At 50.2% G+C, this 8,651-nt stretch overlaps 1 long non-coding RNA gene across 1 annotated transcript; it reads right to left on the bottom strand.

The window, feature by feature from the left end:
* Nucleotides 1-741: 741 nt before the first annotated feature.
* On the bottom strand, nucleotides 742-6,639 carry LOC311430267. Its single transcript, XR_014688650.1, has 2 exons — nucleotides 6,510-6,639; nucleotides 742-2,636 (listed from the first exon to the last, which is right to left on the bottom strand). It is a non-coding gene; the product is annotated as an uncharacterized lncRNA (long non-coding RNA).
* Nucleotides 6,640-8,651: the final 2,012 nt, after the last annotated feature.

Genomic DNA, 8,651 nt, shown 5'->3' with positions numbered 1-8,651 from the left:
CAAAACCTGGAGTTGTGTAGCACCAGGGAGAACCCAGATTAGTTTATCCCATGGGTGCTTGCTTACAGAGTCCATTTCCTCAAGTGTGGAGCCAATCCATCAGGAGGCAGATCTCCGTGCTGCACTGCTTCGATATTGCAGGGCATTTGCTGAGATCTTGGGTCCCAGTAAAGTCAGAATATAGGATTCTGACAAGACACAAGCAGTGGTGTTACAGATGTCCAAACCAAAGTGAATGAAGGCGATGGACAGCTATCAGTAAGGGTAGACTTCTGTGATCCAGAGCCTCTTAGGCGGCAGAAAGGGTGCAGTGCCTTTCAGCACCTCTCTGCCAGTGTCAGGCACTGTTATTTCTGAACCTCCAGGGGCATGGTGAAACATCTGCATGAATTCTGAGTCCTGACAACATATCCAGAAAAGTCCACTGCATGCCAAAAATGAGATCTACAGGGCAAAACCCAGATTTCTTTACAGCACCCTTATAACAGCACATAAGAAAACACAACTATGAGCTGGTGAGAGGCACCCAGAGGCAGACTTTGCATCCCAAGGACTGTAGCATGTGCACGTCTCCCTTTCAGCTAGTCACTTCTTCTAACTCCAGCTCCTAAAATAATATTGCAATGCACTTGCACTACTGCTTGCCTTCCTCAAATCTAAAAGGCATGGTACTAGGAGAGTACCCTGTGTGTAAAGGATGAGTCACAGAGTAAAGTAATGAGGAGCATGGCTGAATTCCTATGCTTTGAGAAGCTGAAATTGTTTTTTTTTTCTTCCTTTTTTTTTTTTTTCCTCCCTGAAGCCCAGGTTTGGCTTAACTGAAAAGTAGATCTATTTGTTTCTTTCTGCTGCAGAGTATCCCAGCCTAAAATCTGTCATCTCCACTCTGCACACCTTTCACAAGAGGAAAAAATGAAGTGTTATAGGAGAGGTAGAGGGTCAGATACATACTAAATTATGTGAGAAGCACACACACACTTATATAATTTTATCTGGGCCTCTCAATATCCTGTTGACAGGAATTCAGACTGTCCAGGAAAGCATCGCAGGAAAAAAAAAAAAAAAAGTATGTGGACCTATTGCTCTGTAAAAAAATAAAAAGAAGGATAAACAAAACCTTCTGCTAAAGCTATCCAGTGATACGACTCAGGGTGCCTCACTACACTGGGAAATTGGAGACCCAGCTTTAACAGCCAGTGCCACCAAATGAGTCAAAACCTCAAGAGTAACTTTATACCTACGGTTCTGCAAGCAAGCATTGCATACTTTATAGAAAGCTGAGCAACAATAGCTTCAGAGCCAAGCGGGACCGCTGACTCCATAGCAGTGTCAAGAAAACCACCCCGAGATAAGGTTGCATCCCACAGCACTAGGGGGTTGAAAACCAAATCCACTGGGAAAAGCAGTCTGTGCCTATAAAAAGCCCCGTGCTTGGGCCTTCTGTCTCCGGGGCACCATCAGAAATCCCAGAGCTACTTGAGTCCCTGCCCCAGGCACAGATAGTGGAGAATGGTCTGTGGTTCTCACCACCCGTGCTGGAAAGAGGAGAGCTGAGAGCAGAGGAGGTGCAGACAAAGGCTAGCTGGATGGTCAGGGGAAAAGGGTGCCTATCACAGGATAGGAACCCGTTGATTTATTTCACCCAGCAAAACGCAGGCTGAGAATGGATATGATTGTTCTTGGTAAACACATCAGAGGGACGAGCACCAGGGAGGGAACAGAGCTATTTAAGCTTGGGAACAATGTTGGCAGGAGAACAAGTGGGCATGCTCCAGCCAGGAATAAATTGAGACTGGAAATAAGAAGAATGGCTGAAGCCTCAGAGCTGTCAAGTTCTGGAATAGCCAACTAATTGGGGTAGTGGGAGAATCTTAAAACTTGTTAGGATTGTTTGGAGCTTCGCGTTTGTGAGAATGATTGCATTATGCGATTGCTGACAATAGCAAGGGACGAGACGTGGTAAAATAGGGGATCCCTTCCAGCTCTACATCCCTACTGTGAAGCACTCAGGGCTGATTTCTTTCTCATGTGTCCATGCTAAGGCAGGAGAGCTGCAGGATCCTTCGCCATCCAGCCCAACGGGGAAGCTGTTCGCAAGCCAGTTGCGAGCAAGGAGATGAGGATACTGAGGATACTTTCTCAGATGGCTGAAGATGATATGACAGTTCCTCGTAACGAGCTGTGAGGAGAAACGTGTCTCTGGCCCCAAGAGAAACATTGCAGGCAGCGCACCAGGCCACAGTCAGTCAGCAGGATAGAGACGAACAGCAGAGACAAATGGCTGAAATTCCAGAGGGGAAGACCAAGCACAGGCATTTGCTCGTTGGACAAGGTGGGACTTCATGTCTTCTTTGTCTTCTCAAGGCAACAGAGGTTGGAAAGTGACTTGTGAAAACGTACATGCCCATTTCTGTCATTCTGGGCTGTGGCAGCTCTGCAGCAAACCTACCTAAGATGTTAAACACCAGTCAGTCCCAGCAAAATGGTGGTTTTATGCAGTCATATGTTTCCTTCTCTTCACAAGGAGCAGCACTCCTACCCTCTTTACCAGCCAGCCAAAAACCATGTGCCTCCTTGTTACTGTTCTCCTTCCCTTTCTTGAGCTGTTCCCACACCCTTCACCTCACCCTCATCTGCTGTAGAGAATCAAAAAGGGAAAAAATACGGTGTTGGTCCAGGAGAGAGGGTATCAGCAAACAGTCCAACCAAATATTTCTCTCTTACTCCAAAAGCTGTTGCATCTAGGCAAAACCAGCATGCTCATATTTGTCCCCTCAGCCTCCTGCCATGGGTAACCCAACCCATTTTAACTCCTGGACTCACTTAGTTGCACATAAGCAGCAGGAGAGACTTGTGCTCAGGGTAACAGAAGCTTTTCTCATCTGTTTTGACCCTACCTGAGGCATTGGGGGGATGAAAAGATGAGGAGGAATACATTGTACGCATAAGAGAGGGAATACATGTCCCAGCTGCTGGCTAGCTCACAGGCCCTCCACATGGGAGTGATAAGATCAAGCTTTACATTCCCTTTCTTTAGTTCACTGCACTCACACCCCCTCCCTTCTCCTTAGGAAACTGGGAGAAAGGAAAAGCAATAATAAAATATTTCAGATGAGAGAAAGAATTCTCCATGATTGAGAACATTTAATGGGAACCAGCTGCCTGAGCGAGACCAAAGGCCGGTCCTGCTGGGGTTTTGTTGACAGGGTCACTTTTCACAGGTACCTGCTGAGGAAGAGGGAGGGATGCTCAGGAGACGGCGCAGAGGAGGAGGAAGGTGCAGGAATGCATTACGCTGCTTTACCTCATTGCAACCCCTTCTCCCCCCTCCCAAAAAACAACTCTTGGAGAAGAGCCACGGCAGGACAAAACAGGAGTGCACGTGGTGTGAGTGGCTCTACCCGAGGAAAAACGGGTGGGTGGAAGAAAGGAAAGAGGCGCCTGAAAGTTCAGCGCATGAAACAAAAGCCAAGGCTGGCCCTGCACTCACCTTCCTGTCCTTCCTCGTGGCCAGACAGCCACAATTAAGATGTAATGGATACCCCGAGAGCTGCCTGCCAGCCCCTGATGTACCCACACTGAGATAGCCACCCCAGCAAAAACCCACCCTTGCAGAGCCACAAACGCACCTGGAGGAGTGGGCCTTGGCCTGAGCCCATCCTTAGAGTCCTGCTCTCCGAGGGATGCACAGAGCCCTGTCTTTGTCCTGCTTAGCTGCTCACAGCTTGGAGACCAACATCAGGATGGACAGAAAAAGGAAAGCTCATTAGCTCCTGTCCCCAAACAGCAAGGCTTGCAGTGATCAGCTCTTGGGATGTACAGAGGGATGGGGCTACCATTCTCATGGTGAAAGAGATAATAAAAGCTTTTCAGAAAGCACCTTCAGAAATGCTCTAGAAGTTACTCTGTGTGCTCCAATCTCCCCTGATTTCTCTTCACAGTCTGTAACAGGGTTGTGTCTCTGCATGGTTTCCTCAAAAAGCATGAGCCAGAACTCCCTGCTCCCCGAAATGAGGCGTTCATCCTAATCACCATGATGCATACACACCCCTAGGTAAATTTTAGAAGAGCAGAGCTGTGGTGCCAGCTTCTGAGCTGTAAGGACTGGTGCTCTGCCACTGCAGGAACAAGTCCTACAGACCCAGCTGCTGGCAGCAGTGTTTTGGCAGCCTTGACATAATGGTAACACCACCCTCGTGATGGGTGAAGCTGTTACATAGGCTGTAACATCTCAACACAGCACCGGCTGTACCTGCAGGCTGGTGGCAGCGATACCTGTCACGAAGCTCCATGCAGGAGAAGTCTGAAACGGCGTGAGGCTGAGGAGAAGGAATAAGCTGTCAAGCTGTGGCACGGATACGATTTTCCACTCAGTCCCCACGTAGCAACTCAGAAGATGGTAAATCACAACTGAAAGGGCTCGCCAGCAGCCTCACATTTCCTCATGGTGCTTCTGAGGTGTGGAAAGGTCTCTGCAGAGGGAGGCCCGCCGAGGGGGAAGCCTGCAGCACGAGTGCCAGAAAAAGGCCCCGTGTCCTCCTCCACCAGCCTTTCTCCTTCCAAGCACCCCACTCCATGAGTTTGCCATGCTCACACAACCACAGAGGCAGGAGCTGCTCTCTAGTCACAAAGTATTAACAATTTTTTCCCTGCTTATGTGGGTTATGACAGGCCTGTTGGAAATAGCCTTCTGAGCGAGGCAGGGCCTCAGCGAGAGGTTTTGGGGAGGAGTGTGGGGAAGCTGGGAGGCTGTCCCCAGCAAGGCCACGGCCTCGCACCTCAGCTTCCCCATCCTGCATGCCGCCCCGGCCTCCTCCCTCTCTTTCAATGGGGATTTACACACGGGTTTGCAGGCTTTCCCCTCTGCCCTGTCTCCTCTCCCTCCTGCCCTGCTTTGATGTTAATTGTCTGCAGGGCTGGAGCGCTCCTTGGCTGATTAAGTCCAAGAGTCCTCCCCGGTTTTGTTGACCCATGAATGGGGGCCTCTCCAGTGCTCACTGGAGTGCGGGCTCCTCGCCCCTCCTCCTCCGCGGCGCGGGCTGATGGATTAATCCCGCTGTGTGAGGAGAGCGGGGCGGGAGGGGAGCCCGACGGCATGGCATGGGGTATCCGCAATGCTTTTGGTACAAAGATACGCCTTCTGCTCCTTTATTATGATTTTTTTTTTTTTTTAAATACCAGAAGAAAATACACTTTCATTCAGAGGCGAGATTTGGAGTGGCTGGGGCAAAAACAGCACAGGCAGCACGGGCTGGCTGAGCAGGCTGCACTACGCTCGGTCTTTGCTCCACCAGGAGCACCTCAGGTACAAAGCATCCTCTGTGCCAGGGCCCCCAGCACTGCAGCGTCCAGCTCTTCACTGCTGACCTACCTAAGGATGCCTTTGTCCCTTCTCACCAGGCATCAGGAGGCCAAGGGCACCATTTTTTGGGAAGACTGCTGTCTTTCCCCACCTCCCCGCTCCATCCTCCATGCTGATGCTGGCCCCCTCCCCAGCTGCCTTCGTGCCCAACGCAGAAATCCAGGCGCAGGAAATGAAAAGTCTCCCCCTGAGGAGCCTTGTGCAATTTTTCCAGCCTCTCCCTCCGCCCCTGCTTCCCGTTCACCCCCCCCAAACACACACACACACTCTCCAGCTCTGTCTTTCTCTGGCCGGTCGCAGAGAAAGGCCGATGGTGTTGGCACCGCGCTGCTGGCTCCCTGGCACGCTCGCCCGGCCATCCTGCCAGGCTTTTCAGGGCTCACTCTCGCTTTCCAGAGGCTGGAAGTGCAGAGCAGGAGACGGGCTCCCTTGGCAGCCTCACTGTTTCCAAACATTGAAAGGCAGAGAGAGAAAAGTCGGCTTCTCCCGGCTCACCAAAGCCACCACCAGCATGGATGCTGGCCAAGCTGTCCTAAAAATAACTGTAGTGCTACCGGACACGCGTGCTTCTCGGGGACAAAAGGGGACAATGCACCCGGGGCAACAGGGATGGAGTGGGGCGGGTGAAAGAAAATGGGGCTTTTTCCTCCATCGCCCCTTTCAGCAAGTAAAGGAGCCTGTAATATCCCTGAGGTGCAAGTCAAAAGCACTCACATATGGCTCTCTGCTTCTGTGGAGAAGCCACTCAGTCGCCTGAAGCCAGGATCTCCCCCACCTTCATCTCAAGGCACCAGTTCAGCAGTGCAGGGACAGCGGTGGGGGTGCTGGGGCACACCGGGACCTTTCCACCTTCCCGCATCCACTGCTGGTACAGACAGCAAGCCTGACATGGAAAGCAACTTCTGGGCTCCCCTCCAAGTGCAACGCAGATGCACTTGGTGTAACACAGATACGCTGAGCTTGTAAAGATACCTGCCATGTGTTTCTGCTTGAAACAGAGGAGCAAGAGGAGACGCAGAACCAGATGTGCAATCTCTTCCTTCTCACCGTGGCCAAGACATCTCCCAGCCCCAGCACAGGCAAAACATCAAGTGCTCCTCTGGGCAGAGGGGCCAGAGTAACCAGAAAAGAAAAAAACGTATTTTACCATGAGGAAAAGGCAAAGTCCTGAAGATGCTGAACATCTCCACAGGCTGGAGCAGGCCCCACCAGCTCAGGCCATCCACAAAGCCATAAGATGCATCCTCTCTATCCCAAGTCCTCACCAAACATTTCTTGGTGGGAGAATTTGCAAATTTGCTAAATGTTTCAGGTGGCCCAACTTCTGGGGGTGGGGTGGGAGTGGCAGAAAAAACCTACCATGAGAAAACTTTCAGCTGAAACAATTTGCCTTGCTTTTTTTTTTTTTTTTTTTGAGGGGGGGGGATGATTTTTCTTTTTCTTTTTTTTTTTTTTTTTTTTTTTTCTCTCTTTGTGGGAAGAAGAGAAGAGGGCTTACAGAGGGTTTGGCACAGTCAACCTCGGTCCCAGCAGATACATATTTGTTTGCCTATTTACAATCAGGGCAATCTGAACCCGTTAGCAGATGCAACTGAGTTAAGGCATGAGCATGAATTTAGAAAACAATATGACCCATCATTGTAAGAAAGGCTCGGAGGCAAAATCCAAGTAATTGATATCATAAATCCTTCAGGACACTGTTGCAGGACGGTCGTCACCTCAGAAAAATCAGGGCTGCTGGCTCGCACGCCTTGCACCTATTTTGAGGCATAACTCGACGTTCGTGCTTGAAAACGTTCCTGTATAAGTTGAGGCAGACACCATTTGGCATTTGTTCTGCTCCCGAGGTATTTCAAAGGGTAACTGCCAGATCTGTGAGAAACTGCTAAGTGCCGAAGCTCCAGTGAATGATGTTTTAATTTGGTCTGAGGGCTTTAAAGAACATCTTGAAAGACTTAGACAAGTCTTAAAGAGAGTATGAGAAAGAGACTTAAAACCAAACTATAAAAAAGCTATATCTGATGTAATAAGTTATTTAAATGAGGCATAAATTGAGCAAAGATGGCTTAATTGGTAATGTGGATAAAATGTTGAAATGTTTAACTCTGCAAAATAGCATGGATCTGTGACAATTTATGGAGACGATAAGCTGTTCTTGACAAAATTCATTCCAAATGGCCAGGGAGGGGCTGATTTTGCAAGGTGGTGAGCATTGCTTTTTTTTTAAATGTTTTCCCCCCCTCCATCCAGAAAAACACTTAAACACATGTGGGGTCATGGTGGCTGGGCACGGGGCAGGATGCTACGCAAAGCGTGCGCCAACCTGGTCCTTCGGTGGGACCTCTGAGCACTTCGCCGCACCTCCAGGGCTGGCATAGCTTTGTCCCTACCCAAGTCCCCCGTGCCTAAATGTCACTTTGCACTTAAAAACGCCCTCCCCGCAGCCCCCAGGTTCCTCTGAGCTGGCTTCCCTCCCAGCAGCCCATCACAAAGCCCATCTTCTCCCCCTCGCCCCTCCTCCCCGGCCCAGGTTGTAAAATAACGAGTTTCTTGTTATTCTTGTTATTGCTGAATGGCAGAGGTCTGGAGCCCCGTGAAGAGAAGGGGGCAGCCTAATTAGGGAAACGAGAGCCATCCTTAATGAGCACTCCTGACTAGGTGGGGATTTAAAGAAAGAGGCGGGGGCAGGGGGGAGAGAGGTCAATTTGTGGGGCTTTCTCTTCCCTACCCCCCTCCTCCTCCCTGTAAACCTACCGCAGTTTGGGGTCTGAGCACGGGGTCTTCTAGACATCACTGTGGTTGTTATTAAATGATATTTCCCTCTTTTTCCTGACTTCGAGGGGGGATAATTTAATTTTGTCCCCTCTGCTGATTTGATGCTGTGAGGGTACGCCAGGTGTTGGGCTGTTCTTGTCCCTTACAGCCTCCTTAAGGTGTCCTTTCTGGGGGACACCTCATTGGCAGCTGGTACCTGAGCAGGGGTGGCAGCCGCTGGCACCACAAGACTTTAGCACACCCCTGCAGGACAGTCTAGTGTGTGTGCAAACCAGGCTGCACTCACCTGCTCCATAAAACACCAGCACAGCTCCGCTCCTGTTCCCTCCAGCAATACCTGCACCTACCTCTGTCAAAAATGGGCTGTGCTTGCATGGCATTGCACTGCAGATGAATTTTGCAGCTCAGTCTGGCCCTGAAGAGACACCTTAGTCACCAGGACCGTGCTGGCAGCATGGCTAGACTGTCAGCATTTCAGATACCCCAGCCTTAGCCCTGGTACCCTGTAGCTCAA

The sequence above is a fragment of the Aythya ferina genome (assembly GCF_964211825.1).
Source record: "Aythya ferina genome assembly, chromosome: 1".
Lineage (NCBI taxonomy): Eukaryota > Metazoa > Chordata > Aves > Anseriformes > Anatidae > Aythya > Aythya ferina.
The sequence above is the reverse complement of the archived record's forward strand: the minus strand, read 5'-3'. Positions and strand labels throughout refer to the sequence as shown.